The 15,555-nt window shown below is 41.4% G+C and overlaps 1 pseudogene; it reads left to right on the top strand.

Annotated features, from left to right (window-relative positions):
* Positions 1–512: 512 nt before the first annotated feature.
* On the top strand, positions 513–1,040 carry LOC137769181 (ferritin light chain pseudogene; annotated as a pseudogene).
* The last annotated feature ends 14,515 nt before the right edge of the window (positions 1,041–15,555 follow it).

Here is a 15,555-nt window from a genome sequence, read left to right on the forward strand (position 1 = left end):
AGATTCTGCCAACAATAGGAATGAGTTTGGAAGCAGATTATCTCCCAGAGCCTCCAGATTAAGAGCCCAGCCCAGCCCTGCCAACACCCTGACTTCAGCCTTGTGAGATCTCATACATAGGATGTAGTTGAGCCCACCTAGACTTCTGGTCCATAGAACTGTGTGCTCACCAGTGTGTGCTGCTTTAAGCTTTGAAAGTTGCAGTCATTTGTTATGCAGCAATAGAAAACTAAGACAAGGACTGATAAGATTCATTCACTGCAGCAGAGGAGGTCAGCGCATTCCTCAAGAGTAGGGTGTAGGCAGTGTGCTAGGCGGCCCCGCGGATCCGTCTCTTGCTTCAACAGTGTTCGGGTGGAACAGACCCACAGGGACATCCCGTGCTCCAGCCTCCGATCACCCTCCAACCTTTCTTCCAGTCGCAACCTTCAGAATCAGCCACTCAGCTACCCTTGGTCACCGGGACCAGCCAACACCACTTTTTGAGCTGAACTGCTTACTACCGATCAACCATGAGCTCCCAGATTCGTGAGAATTATCCCACTGCGGCGGAGGCCGCTGTCAACCCCCTGGCCGACACGCATCTGCGGGCCTCCTACACCTCCCTCTCTCTGAGCTTCTATTTCGACTGCGACAATGTGGCCCTGGAGGGCATGGGCCACTTCTTCCGTGAATTGGCCAAGGAGAAGTGCGAGGGCGCCAAGCATCTCTTGCAAACACAAAACCAGCGTGGCGGCTGCGCCCTTTTCCAGAACGTGCAAAAGCCATCTCCAGATGAGTGCGGTAAAACCCAGGATACTACGGAAGCTGCCGTGCTCGTGGAGGAGAGCCTGAACCAGGCCCTTGTGGACCTGCGTGCCCCGGGTTCTACCCGCGCAGACCCCCGCCTCTGTGACTTCCTGGAGAGCCTTGTCCTAGATGAGCAGGTGAAACTCATCAAGAAGATGGGCGACCACCTGACCAACCTCCGCAGGCTGGCTGGTCCCCAGGCTGGGCTGGGTGGGTCTCTCTTCGAAAGGCTCACCCTCGAGCACGACTAGGAGCCTCTGCAGCCCAGCGGCCTTTGAGGAGCCCCTCTGGCGTCAGGGCTCCTGCCTGAAGCCCCTCTCTGCAGCCACTAGGCAGCTTTTTAACCACCCTGGAGCCCTCGCCTAAGCCTTGGACCAAATGGAAACCATAAGGCTTTTTACAGCAAAAAAAAAAAAAAAAAGAGTGGGGTATAGTAAGTAATGCATTATGCTTGGAATACGTTGGAGACACTTGGAAAGGCAAGCATTTGCTGGCCAGGAGATTTCTCAGCCATGTGAAATCCTTCCTTCATCTGGAAAGTCTTGGACTTGGAACTGTCACTGGTGTTCCTATAGTCTGGCACCTCAAAAGCATGACCATTTAATTTTATTCTCCACAGATAATTTACAAACAGTCAACAAGGGAAGGAAACGGAAGCAGGAAAATTTTTATAACTGGCTTCTGTGGTCAGAGGAATTGTGCTTGCTTGTTACTTTGTAATCTGCCCACTAGACACTAAAGGAAAACTCATTTGGATGTGTACCAAATAAGAAGCAGAAGGTTGCAACTGGATATTATAACTGTCCATTACTTATCTCATTAAAGAGGGATTCAATTTTTCTCAACAATCAAAAGTGGAAACAACACAAGTGTCCATCAACAGATGAATGGATAAACAAAATGTGCTGTATACATACAGTACAATATCATTCAGCTTTAAAAAGGAAATAAATTCTGATATGCTACAACATGGATGATATTACGCTCAAAGACATCATGCTAAGTGAAATAAGCCAGTCACAAGAGGACGAATATTGTATGATTCCACTTATATACGATATCTAGAGTAGTCAAATTCACAGAGACAGAAAGTAGAATGGTGTTGTCCAGGGGCTGGGAAGAGAGGAATGGGGAGTTGGTGTTTAATGAGTTCAGAGTTTCAGTTTTGGGAGATGAAGTTCTGGAGATGGTTGGCGGTAATGGTTGTGCAACAATATGAATGTACTTAATGCCAATGCATACACTTAAAAGTAATTAAAAGGTTAAATTTTATGTTATGTATATTTTACTGCCATTTTTTTTTAAAAAAGGGATTACATCAGCTTCCCTTCAGAAATCATCATTCAGTTGTGTTAAAGGAATTTCACTGTGGGTGACTTTCTATAATAAAACTCCTTCTATTCTCATTTACTTATTTGTGTGAAAAGTTTTCTCAGGATTTACATCTTATAAAACACAAAATAGGAATATAATTACTGCTAAACCTTGTGTCTTTCTAGCAACTCTTGGATACATAAATTCATTGAAACCAAGCAATACTGTCCCAATAAATGATGCATTTGCAATAAAATTTTACTTTGTATGTTTAGTTATATTGGTCAAAATGTGGAATACATGTGTTGTTTTGACCAATTGTGCACTAATAATAAGTGTAATAGTAATTAAATTTTAATAAAATAAAGAGACATATCATAGGAAGTAAAAATTAATATTAATCTATACCCATAATTATGGAAAGAGTTGTGATAGATCAGTTAAAAACCTTCCACCAGGAAGTATAGTTGTCCCTCAGTATCTGAAGGTGATTGGTTCCAGGTGCCTCCGCAGATACCAAAATCCTCAGGTGCTCAAGTCCCTTGGTAGTACAAAGAAAAGAGCTGGCCCTCCATATCCGTGGGTTTCCCACCCACAGACTAAAACCACTTTTGATCCACAGTTGGTTGAATCTGAGGATGCAGAAAACTGCGGATACAGAGGGCCAACTATATATTATTATAACTTTTGAAGGAAGAGGGAAATGCACAGATACAGAGAACAGACTTGTCATTGCCAACGAGAAGGGGGGTGGGGGAGGGAAGGCTTGGGAGTTTGGGGTTAGCAGAGACAGACTATTACATACGGGATGGATAAACAACAAGGTCCTACTGTGTAGCACAGGGAACTATATTCAATATCCTGTGACAAGCCATATGGAAAAGAATATGAAAAATAATATATATATGTATAACTGAGTCACTTTACCATACAGAAGAAATTAACACAACATTGCAAATTAACTGTACTTCAATAAAATTTTAAAAAATATATCAGGAAGAGGGAAATGGAAATCTAGCCTAAATTGAAAACTAGAGCAATGTAAAATTTCTGCTTATTAATGACAATCTTGTTCTTGTATCGTTTAAACAGGTGATGGTATATCTCAAATGCTATTGTACTTTGATTCCATACTAGTTACATTTAAAACTAATGTAAACAATTTTATTTTAAAATCAAACTGGAAGTTATGCACTCTTTCTGATAACTGTACTTTCTTCTGAAAATTTATACTGTTGATTTCTATTCTTCTAGGGGTTTTCCTTGAAATTTTATGGTGAGTACCTAGCACAGTGCCGTCCATAGTTAACACATTGACCTTAACCCAGATGATACAAAGACCTAAAAACACTTTAATTTTAACCACCCCTCCCAATTTACATAATATTAGTTGTCAAGTATTTTAATTCTGCCCTTTGTTTAATTCTCACAAATTAGATACGATTTTATACAGATCATGTTTGTTTAGACTTATTTACAGGTTTATCAGTTTCTTTGTTCGCCACTCCTTGCATGCCTTTTAGAATAATCTTTCTTCTTCCTTAAATGCTTCCTTCAGAAGTTCTCATGTGTAGATCTGTTGATAAATTCTCTCCATTTTTGGTTATGAAATGTCTTTATTTTGCCTTTCTTCTTAAAAGGTAGTTTTGGTGGATACAGAGAGGTTTTTTTTTCTTCCCCCCAGCACTTTGAAGATATTATTCCACTTTCTTCTGCTTCTATTGTTGCTATTGAAATCACTGTAGATGTCAAATGTCTAATTGTCTTTTCTCTCTAGGATTTATTTTTGGGTTTTGGTGTTCTACTTTGATTATAATCTTTCTAGGTGTAAATTTCTTCTGATTTATTCTTCTTGGTAAGAATAAGTGAATTCATGTCATCCATCAATTCGTTATCTCTTCGAATATTGCTTCTTCCCCATTCTCTTTATATTCTCTCTCTGGGATTCAAATTATAAATTTGTTCACGCAGTTTCTCAAACCTTTGGGTACATACGAACCACGTGGGGAGTTTATTGACCAATGCAGATTTGGGTTCAAGAGGTCATCAGTGAGGCTGAGTCTGAATTTCGAACAATCTCCTAAGCGGGGCTCTTGCTACCGTTCCATGTACTATGCTTCAAGTAACATGATGTTAGACCTCCTCTTTCTATCCTCCGCATCTCTTAACATTTCTTTCCTATTTTATACCTCCTTATTTCTCTGTGTTGTATCCCAGTTAATTTCTTCAGGTCTGTCTCTCAGTTAACTTATTTCTCTTATCTTATATCTAATTTGCTCTTTAACCAATCTGTTCATTTTTCAACGACTACATTTTTCATTTCTAAAAATTGTATTTCATACTGTTTTATATATACCCAGACATTTTAAATAGTGCCTTGTAGTTTGCACAGTTTGGTTATTTCATCTTCAATTTTTTCTTTTTTTTAATTTTATTTTATTTATTTTTATTTTTTTAAACATCTTTATTGAAGTATAATTGCTTCACAGTGGTGTGTTAGTTTCTGCTTTATAACAAAGTGAATCAGCTATACGTACATATATATATCCCCATATCTCCTCCCTCTTGTGTCTCCCTCCCACCCTCCCTATCCCACCCCTCTAGGTGGTCACAAAGCACCGAGCTGATCTCCCTGTGCTATGTGGCTGCTTCCCACTAGCTATCTATTTTACATTTGGTAGTGTATATATGTCCAAGACACTCTCTCACCCTGTCACATCTCACCCCTCCCCCTCCCCATATCCTCAAGTCCATTCTTTACAATTTTTTCTTAATTTTATAAAATATCATTTGATGTTCTACATCTTATGGAAGTCTATTTTATGATTCCCATGTTCAGAGTCTTGAGGGTCTAATATGTCATAGGCTACCTAGGCTAACTCTCACTCATGTAGTTTAGTTCCTTTGCATGTTTAGTAATCTTTGATGGTAGGCTTATAGTTGGTTGATCTTAATGAGTGCAAACCTAAAAGCCTACAATGAAGATATTTAGCAAGGATTTGGTTTCCCTCAGCCTTGAGCTAGGACAGGCTACCAACCTGTGACCACTCAGGCCACCTTCAAGTTTCCTAGACTTATTCTGGACACTCAGATTTAGCAACTTCCCACCCCTACCTTGTCACCAGGCCAAGGCACAGTTTCTTCGAAGCAGTGACAATTCAGTTCCTGACTTTGGAGAAATCCCTGCTTTCCCTTGTGTGTTTGTTGTTTGCTGACTCCTCACAGATTTTCTCTTTTTTTTCTTTTTTCTTTTTCTTAACCCTAGATCTTTTGAGATTACCCTGAATTCCTTCAAGCCCCAAAATACCGAAAATTATGTCTCATTAAGTATCTAGGCTTTTTCCCCAATGAGAAGACCCCCTCCACAATACACACAGATATAAATATTCAATATGTTATACTCCAAGAACTATAAGTTATGAAAAGAATTTTCACCCAAGACTCCCTCACAATTGGGTATGTGTGACCCACAACTCATTACATGGTTATTTCACCAGGTCCTAAACATAATGTTTGAATACATTTCAGTAGCTGGAAAAATAATCACAGTAGATTTCCAACTCATAGACTAAGAACTATAGAAAATAGGTCCACCTGGAGCCTGTGTATCTCTCTTTTTGTACGGAATAGTAAATCAAGAGCAATACTACACCCCTAGGAGCATAGAGATTATTGCTACCATTGAAGGCTAGAAAATGCAGGGTGGTAATTCTAATGTGCTCAGTTTAATCCTCTAGTTTAGTTAATGCAAAATATCATTGATTCTGAGAAAGCAATAGTGAATTTTCATAACTTGAGCTAGCTGATGATGCCAACAAATGTTGCTATTCCAGATGTACTTTTTCTTTTTTTAATTTTATTTTATTTTTAGCTGCGTTGGTTCTTTGTTGCTGCGCGCAGGCTTTTCTCTAGTTGCGGCAAGCAGGGGCTGCTCTTCCTTGTGGTGCACGGGCTTCTCATTGCGGTGACTTCTCTTGTTGCAGAGCACAGGCTCTAGGCACGTGGGCTCAGTAGTTGTGGCTCGTGGGCTCCAGAGCGCAGGCTCAGTAGTTGTGGCGCACAGGCTTAGTTGCTCCACGGAATGTGGGATCCTCCTGGACCAGGGCTCGAACCCATGTCCCCTGCATTCACAGGCAGATTCTTAACCACTGTGCCACCAGGGAAGCCCCAGATGTACTCTTTTTATTGGACTAAATTAGTATAGCCAGTGACACCTGGTAAGCAGCTACTAATCCAGTGATTTTCTTTTCAAATCTCCACAAGCAGAAAAAAAACACCAGAAACCATTAGATTCCCCTGAAATAGAGTGTAGTACATCTCTGTTATCCTGCCTCAGGAAACATCAACTCCCCAGCCCTGTGCCACAATTTAGTTCCCAAGGATCTTGACTGTTTCCCGGTCTACAACATATCTCACTGGTCCACTATATTAATGATAACAATAATATAACCTGAAGAGCAGGAAGTAGCAAGTTGCCTGGAGGCTCAAGTTAGACACAGGCTCATCAGAAGATAGGAGGTAGGTGTCACAAAGTTAGAGGGATCTGATAGTTCAGTGAAGTTTTTGGCAGATGGGCAACCTGGTACAAGGCAGGATATCCCCTTCAAAACTAAAAATAAGTTGTAGTTTCACATACATACAAGTCTTGGTGGGACCCTTGAATTTTGGAAGCTATATATACCATATTTACAAGGTACCTTGTTTATACGGTGATCTGACACTCTACTTAATTTGAATAAGGCTTAGAGCAAGAGAAGAGTTTTTATCTTGTCCAAGCTATACTGCAAAAGCTCTGTCCTTTGATCCCCATGACTCAGCCAATTCAATGGGGTATGGCAGTTTAAATGCCTTGGTCAGATTAAGATAATGTATTAAGCTTGTGGCAAAATCCCAGCAGAAGAGTCACAGTGAAGGCTCCCAAGAATTTTGAAGAAAGCCATGTCCCCTTTGGTGTATAACTACTTTTTTGGAAAACAACTGTTTGCTTGTCACTGAGTCCTGCTAACTATAGAACATCTGGTGATCAGGAACCTCAGTTTGTTACTGAGTCCAAACACATACTGCTCACTGCACAACAGGGTAATAAATCGAGAGATGCGTTGCTGGGGCAAGGAATAGCAACTTTAATAGAAAAGCCAGCAGACCGAGAAGACGGTGGACTCACGTCCCAAAGAACCATCTTGCCTGAGTTAGAATTCAGGCTTCTTTTATACTAAAAGGGGAGGGAGTAAAGTCAAACATTTCCTGGTTCTGGTCAGCCTCCAGAGAGGATGTGTTCATTTCTTCCTTCCTGCAGTCGTTCACAGATGGGCCTGGTCAGGATGTTTCCTGTGAGCTAAACAAAGGTATTTTAGCTTAATGCTCATTGCCTGGGAGGCGGGGTTCCCAGAGATGGGCCATTACGTATAATTTAAGCTTATAGGCAACATCCCTTTAGTGATTAACTTGTAATAAAATACAAAGGTTCTTTCCTATTACAAGTTGACCATCATAAACTTGGAGTTTTCAGATCTACCTAGTTCTAAAACCGGCTGTAAGTAATATACTCCACAATCAAGGAGAAATTGGTGTATTAGAGACCAGCCTTAGGAAGATCCTCAAGGAGAAAACTGAAAAAGAACATTGTCCACTTTTCTAGCAGGGCTGCATCTCCCAAGCTGCTGTCTCTCCCTCAGCTCACTTCACGGGCTCACGCTGCTTCATGGGAAGTCTCCTATGACTAGCTGATATGAAAGAGAAATCTGTGGCTGACAGCAGGCCAAGGTAGACCACCATGATATTAGAGGCCGCCCTGCGGTGGACCTGAAGAGAAATTAAGTAAAGGAAAGAAACAGTCCCAGTGGGCAGAGCTTCAAGTACATTTTCATTCCACATTGCCGAAAAGAAGGTCCTGATTGGTTTGACTGGATGGGTTGTCAAGTTCTTAGAAGAGACAGGATCAGAGGACTGACGACAAAGAGAATATCTGTATCTCATATTGATGCTGATTATAATGCCTTTATGCAGAGAAGATGCTTGGTAATTAGGTGGCGCTCAACTAGCCTGTGGTACCACTTAGCCTCTTTCTCCAGCCTGGCAATCCTGCTCACTGGGCTTCTGCACAGTCATCCATATTGGCAGGGACAGAGGTAATACACAGACTCATCAAGAAGGACCTATTCCCACTATGACTGTCTGGCTATTGTCCCAGTCAGTCAGCAAATCTGCCAACTACAGCCCATACCCTCCAGTATGGTAGAACACTTAATTGAACCATGAAGCCATCTTGTGGCAGATTAATTATGCTGGATCCTGCTACATCCCCTGGAACAAACACTTATTCTGAGTTTGGATACGCCTTTCATGTTGGACAGTCTTTTCAATACCATGGACTTACTAGATGGGTTTTTCATCCTAACGGAATGTCACACAACATTGCTTCTGGCCAAAAAAAGTCCTTTTATTGTAAAAAGAAATAAGTCAATGCAATAAAAATTCACTGATCACATCTGTTTCTCCATCCCCCAGATGTAGCTGGAATTGCTTACTAAATACCCAGTTATCATGTCAACCGGTACATAACATTTTTCAAGCTTGAAATGCTGTCCTAAAGGATATGGTAAACGCTCTGAAGAGGACTGGCTAGAAGACATGAGTCCCAGCACCAGAGGGGAATGAGATGGGCACATCTTTTAGTTACACCCAATGACTCATTCACAAAATATTTGCTCCCAATCTCCATGACTTTTTACTCTGCTGACTTAGAGTTTTCAATATCCAAAGGAGAAATGATTCTATCAAAGGATTTAACAGTAATCCCCCTAAATTAGAGGTGGCAACTACCATCTATTCATTTACTCCTCCTGGGGATGCTAGATAAAGCAGCAAAAAAGTGATGCTAGGTCCTGGCTCCCTTGGGGAAATAGAGTGACTGCTGCAAAACAGGGGCATGAAGGAGTATGGCTGGAACCCAACTGATCCTAAGGTGCCTCTATTAAGTCAAGAGGTAAAGATTAATGGAAGAGTCCTGCAGTTCAAGACAGATTGGACATCAAGAGCCCAGATGCTCAGGAATGAAGGTTTCAGTAAGAAACCCAACAATCGGAGGTGCCGGCTGAAGGCAACATCAACCATGGCTCATGCCAGCTGCGTAATTTCTTCTTGCTGTGTTATGCATACATTAATATACCTACATAAATGCCCTTCTCTTTTTTTTTTCCTTTTTCCTCAGGATTAATTTTACTACTTTGTACTTGTACTATATTGCAGCATTTGAGATGGTAACCTAACTGAGATCCTAAATAAACTTTAGATTCTTCCCTTTGAGAGTTTCTGACCATTCTAAGGATGATAACATAATATTAAGCAACTTTTTGGAAGTGTAAGTATGGGATTAGATTTTTATTTCTGTGCACAAAGCACATAACACAATATAAAGGCAGAGTATATACTTGAATAAATGTTTAGTGACTGAATATATGGGAGGGAAGGATTAATGATTAGGTGGATGGATGAATGGATGGATGTGTAGTAATAGAAGAGAATAAATGTATGTGATCTTTTCTCTTAAGGGGAATTCTACCCTCTGTTTCTTCCATGTGGAAGTTGTATTAGACATATATGTTAGAGCAACTCAGTCTGTTCTTTATGTCTATCTGTAGTTCATATCATCCATAATTTTAATTGAGTTACATTATAGTTTTCTTCAGATATATTTTTCAATTCATTAATTCACTTTTCAGCTGAATCTAATATTCTGTTTAATATACTCTCTGAGTTTTTATTTAAATGATTACATGTAAATTTCTAGAGGTTCTCCTTGATACTAGCCATGTCTTGTTCTTTTATATTTCTTCTTTTAATCATTTTAATTCACCTTTTTAAAGTCTGAGACTGAACCCTCTGATACAGTTTGAGATTTTTAAATGTAACATCTGAGTTTCTTCAGGTTATGATCCTGATGTTTGTTTACTGCCTTTGTTGATTCTAGTTCAGGGTGAATTATTTCCTTAAATATTTTGTAATTGTAGATTGTGAGCTCATCTTCAGAGTGTCTATTTCTGTGGGAAACCTCTGTGGCCTGGGCTGGGTGTTTGCTCTTTCCAGGTACTCATGGGTTTCACTGACCTGTGACCACTTCTCATGTTGATTTTCAACTTGTGGGTTCACAAATCATACAGAGCAGTATACATCTGAACCACAAATCCACAAGATTAACAAGCCAATGATTATGAAATTCTTCATGGAAGACTGACCTACAGCAAACATGCTTAGTTTTAAAAGAATCCTTGTGAGAGTGAGATTTATTTTCTAGTCTCTCTTTTATGGAGGGTGTTGCCCTTCAAGAGTCCCACCATAAAGGTCTCAGTTCCAATCCCTACCTCATATAGGCCCCAAGCCTTGTCATTGGTCCCCCCATGGTGATATAATCTCAATCCCTAGCTTATCATGATTACTGGAAACCATCCCTCTCCTACACACACACATACACACACACACACACACACACACACACACACACACTCAGAGCAATTAGAGTGTCAGATATGGTTTTTTATTCATTTGTCCCTTAGAGATTATGTTTTGTGAACTCATCTAGGCATTTATAGGGGAGGTTTAAAAAATTGTTCATTCAGAGTTTCTAGGTATTTTGTCAGGGGAGGATTTGCAGGTTATTTCATATGAAATATTGTCTGAAAAGGAAGTCTCAGGTGGTGAGAAACTGAAAGGTCTGTGACATGATGCATCTTAGAGAAGGATTTAATTTTCTGAGAAAGAGAGAGAGTGAGACATGTGTGGAGGGAAGGAGGAAAAAGACCCCAGGCAGGAGAGTAGCACTTGTAAGAAAAATCCACAACAGGAAAAGATAAAGCAGCTGGATTCCATGACTGAAAGGAAAATCATTGACCCAGGCAGGAAAGACTGTTAGACAAAGGGGCACAGAAGGGATGGTGCGTGGGGGATTGTGTGTTTTTCTGGGAGGTGATTGGAATTTTATATCAAAGATCTATCAGGTCACTGTTAAAAGAAGTAAACAGTACATGCCCACATTTCCAGTTCCATGGGGAAAGAGACAGAAGAGAAAAGCCTTGCAGCTTTTTAATGGAAGTTCATTTGACCAAAGGAGATCTAATAGAGCTAGGAGGTGACTGCTGAGGTCCAAAAGGAGATTGAACCCTCTGATACAATTTGAGATTGAACAAGTGTTGATAGATTAGCATCCACAAGCATTTCTGACAAGATATGATTCCCTCGGGCTGTGGACAAACATGGAAGTGGGCAACCGACAGCCTGCAGTACACTCACCACTTCCTACCACCTCGTCTGCATTTTATGATTATGAATCAGTTTTCTTTGACATGCTCCATTTTTCACTGCAGCATCTTCATCTCAGTGCCTGTATCAGTTATAACTTCATCAGAGCATCTGAGTGCACCATTTACAAAATTGCTTTGCTGCTGAAAGCGAGGGAGTACAAAGCAGTGCAATTCTGCAGAACAAAAAAGAGAAGAAAGAAGGACTACCCGGAGATGCCAGCACAGATGGCCTTCATTTTTCTAACAAAACACCCCTGTGAGGTGTTTTGCCAATAAATATCTTTATGTGTTGCAGTAAGATGAAAACTACCATTGAGTTGCTAATGCATGCAGGTTTTCTCTATAGGTGGATAAGAGAAAAAAAGTAAAAAGGCCTTCCATGGGACACGTGCACAGAGAAGCACTGGAGTATGAAGAGTATCTACATGCAAGCTTCTCTCTCAAGTCCTCCAGCTCATAATAGATTCACTTATTCCTGTTCCAAATGAGAACTCAGTTCTCTTGACAGGCAGCTCTATTTTATGCCCTTCCCTATCTGTGTCCTTAGGCTTCCCTAACATACTTACTACAAGGCCTAGAGTAGAAGACTGGAAAATCTTCTGCTTTCTAGAAGCTGCATGCACCATCCGTTCAGTTTGGGCATCTTCAATTGACAAAATGTGTGTGTATTTATTCTATCATCCCGTGCATTAATGTAATATTAATCACCACAGTATGATCAGCTGCAATGGCTTCATTCACAATTATGACCTGTGAATAATCTATAACCCATGAATAAATAACCTGGTAAATATTATTTATGGAAGCAACATCATGTCCTTAAAGTCACAGATTTCTCCAGGTATCAGTCATGGCCAACAGGGGCTGGCATTTGCAATGTAGCGTTTGCTATGCCTCAAAGGTCAGCTCCCTGGGACCAGATCAGCTTCTCTGTGTTCTAATCCTCGCTGCCACTAAGCCACTCATCCAGAGCAGGTAATTTACCCTCTTTCTGCCTTTGTTTTTCAATCAGCAGAGTGATGGTAGGCTAGTATTTGCAACTGGGCTGACAGAGTTCAATAACTGTCGTTGAGCGCATGACTATAAATTTCCTTGAAATATGCCTGCAAATGTACCAGATGTTATTGTCCTAACTGCTAATTACTTCAAATTGCAAATATTTGGTTTAAAAGTTGAATCGAGGCCATTTTTATATTCCAGAGCCACTTCATATAACAAATTATCCTAGCTAAACACAAAATAAACACCTGTCACACTTGGGTATCCAACCAAATCCCATCCCCCCAACAAACATGAGCCACATAATTTATTCGGCCCAAAAAAAACAAAACAAAACAAAACAACCCTCCAGCTGCCCTCATGGAAAGTTACTGCCCAGATGACTGTTAACTCCCAAGAGTCTTAGATTGGGTGGGCAGCTAACCCCTTCCTGAATCTATTTTGTATCCAGTCCAGTGAACAGGAAACAGCTAATGATTATTGAACGCAGACAGCCCTGCAGTGACCAGAAGCAGCAAGGTGCCCATCTCTGCCCAGGGGGTCAAGTGATTCACAGGTGAGGCTGCTGTAGTCCTGCAGTTGTTGTGCTTTTTCTCCTTTTCCCCCTTTTTCGGCAGTTCTAGCAGATGGATTCATCAAAGCCCCAGATGCCCTGTGCCCCTGAGAGTCCTATTAGACCCAACGTGTGAATAAATCTCTCCTTCACCGATGCTCATTTTTCATTGGCAAATAAAACTCTGTTGATTGAGTAGGATGGTTGTTAAGTCAACACTTCTCTGGCTTTTACCAGTGAGGATGTCTGCATAAGCTATGACTTATTCCATCTTCAAATCGCTTTCCCCTTTTCTCCCTCTAATCACCTTCAGATTCAGTGTTAACGTTTCTACAGGAGCGTCCATAGTAAATGTTTCATGAGTGGCCTTGCTCAGCAGCTCTCCCTGCATCACTTACCTTTTTCCCCAGCAACTACCTCATCCCAGGGATACTGTTTGGTGGAGGTGGGGCAGGACAGGGATTCATGGCACTCATACACCTGATCTGGCAGATCACAAATCTGCCTGGTTATAAAGAGAAAAATCTATATCCTTTTGAATAGCCAATGCCTTTTCTTGACCTTCATGTTATAAATAAACTGTGTGCCTCCCTCTTAGGATGTATCCTGAACCTTCTCTTAAGTTAACTCCTTTTTCCCACTGCACTGGCTGCATCTCACGTATCCTGTCCTCTGTATTTCCAGATATTTATCTTTGAAGCACAATTTCCATAAAAATCTGGAAAACTGACTTAGTAAAACCAATACCTATCAGTTCCGACATCACCTCTGGTCTTTAAAAAAATATCACAGCAAAGAATTTTGCTCTGCTGTCTTGGCCATGTCACTGTTATTCTACATGTCACTTAGAAAGCCACCAAGGGCAGGGGCTCTGCTGCCGCCGAGTCAGCTCCACCCTGGCCCTCGCCAGCCCGTAAAACCTCAGGGTTCTATTTATAGTGCCCACCCAATCCCTGGCCCAGACCATTCCCCCAAAACCTTCCGGCACAGGGTTCGTTCTTCCCACCTCAGTGGCTATATCCCGTACCCCTCTCCCTCTTCTCAGGAGCAGGCAGGAATTTTTCTGTCCCTGCCAGGTCACACAAGGACCCAGGATTTCTCAAAGGAGCTCAACCCAGACCGTTCTTCCTGTCTGCAGGGACTTCTATCAGAAGCACCTCTGCGGTCAAGTCCACTAAACGTTGATATATTAAGAATCAGAAAATTCCTTTGTCTTAAAGCGTCTGGCTTTTAAAGGTGTGTCTTCTTGCAAAACACTATTTCAGATTTCAGGAGCTAATTTAAAACTTTCTTGCTTTTCTTTGTATCTTGTTCTCCCCCATCTAGCCCCACCCTTCCACTGCCCTACCCCTTCACACCCCTACCTCAACACACCCCCATCCTCCTTTGTATGACTGCTATAACAATCTTCAACCTCCCCAAGACAAAGAATGCTGTCCAGAATAGTACGAGGTCGGGGGGAGGGTGGAGATGCAAAAGAGAACTTACACATATATATATAGTTTTTAAAATTATCCCCCTCACAAGCACCCGTCCTATCTGCAACTCAGTTAAGCTGCCTGACAGCTGCAGCTCATTGCTTTATTTCTCTCAGGTCCTCCTAATGGCTTGAGCAATATCCTCTGTACTTCTTTCTCCTGAAGTCATGCCTGGCACCATCTTCATGTTCCCTCTTGCTCTTATTAAATCTTTGCCCCTTACACACTCTGGGGATGGAGTCTTTATCATTGCCTGAACTTCTCTTTCTTCTCCTCTCCTGAACTCTAACCGAACTTCTCACTTCTATTTTAATTTTTACTATTTTGACTTAAATTTCATCACCTCCATCCGCCCCACCCACCATCTTCCTAAGTGCTTCTATAGCTGGGAATATACATTTTAATTTTTCAAAGGCTTCAGCTTCATTTCTTCCCTCAAGTGCTTCTGGAACACAGCGGGGATATTTAATGCTGTGATCCAGGAAGTCTTAGAACCTATGTAGTGGACATACATTTTTTTTTTTATGAAATGAGGTTAAGGATATGTGTTTTATTTTTTTTGTTTTAAGACAATCAGATTTATTTATTTATTGATTGATTGATTGATTGATTGATTGATTGATTTATGGCTGTGTTGGGTCTTCGTTTCTGTGCGAGGGCTTTCTCTAGTTGCGGCGAGCGGGGGCCACTCTTCATCGCGGTGCGCGGGCCTCTCACCGTCGCGGCCTCTCTTGTTGCGGGGCACAGGCTCCAGACGCGCAGGCTCAGTAGTTGTGGCTCACGGGCCCAGCTGCTCCGCGGCATGTGGGATCTTCCCAGACCAGGGCTCGAACCCGTGTCCCCTGCATTGGCAGGCAGATTCTCAACCACTGCGCCACCAGGAAAGCCCTATACATTTTTATCTAAAGCCCCACAAAAGAAAAATCCCTTAGCAAGAAAAGGCCCCTACTATCAAAATGGAGGACACAGCACTGGCCACAGTACCCAGCTAAAGAATACTCAGGTGAGAAAGAGCTACAACAGGGTCTAATAACAGCAAGAGGCAATTTTTCAAGTTACAGTTTTCCAGTAAGGCAGGCATTTTGCAGAGCACAGTGAAGCAAAAACCTCTATAAAGACAGCACTT

This window comes from Eschrichtius robustus, chromosome 9, assembly GCF_028021215.1.
Source record: "Eschrichtius robustus isolate mEscRob2 chromosome 9, mEscRob2.pri, whole genome shotgun sequence".
NCBI classification, from domain to species: Eukaryota; Metazoa; Chordata; class Mammalia; order Artiodactyla; family Eschrichtiidae; genus Eschrichtius; species Eschrichtius robustus.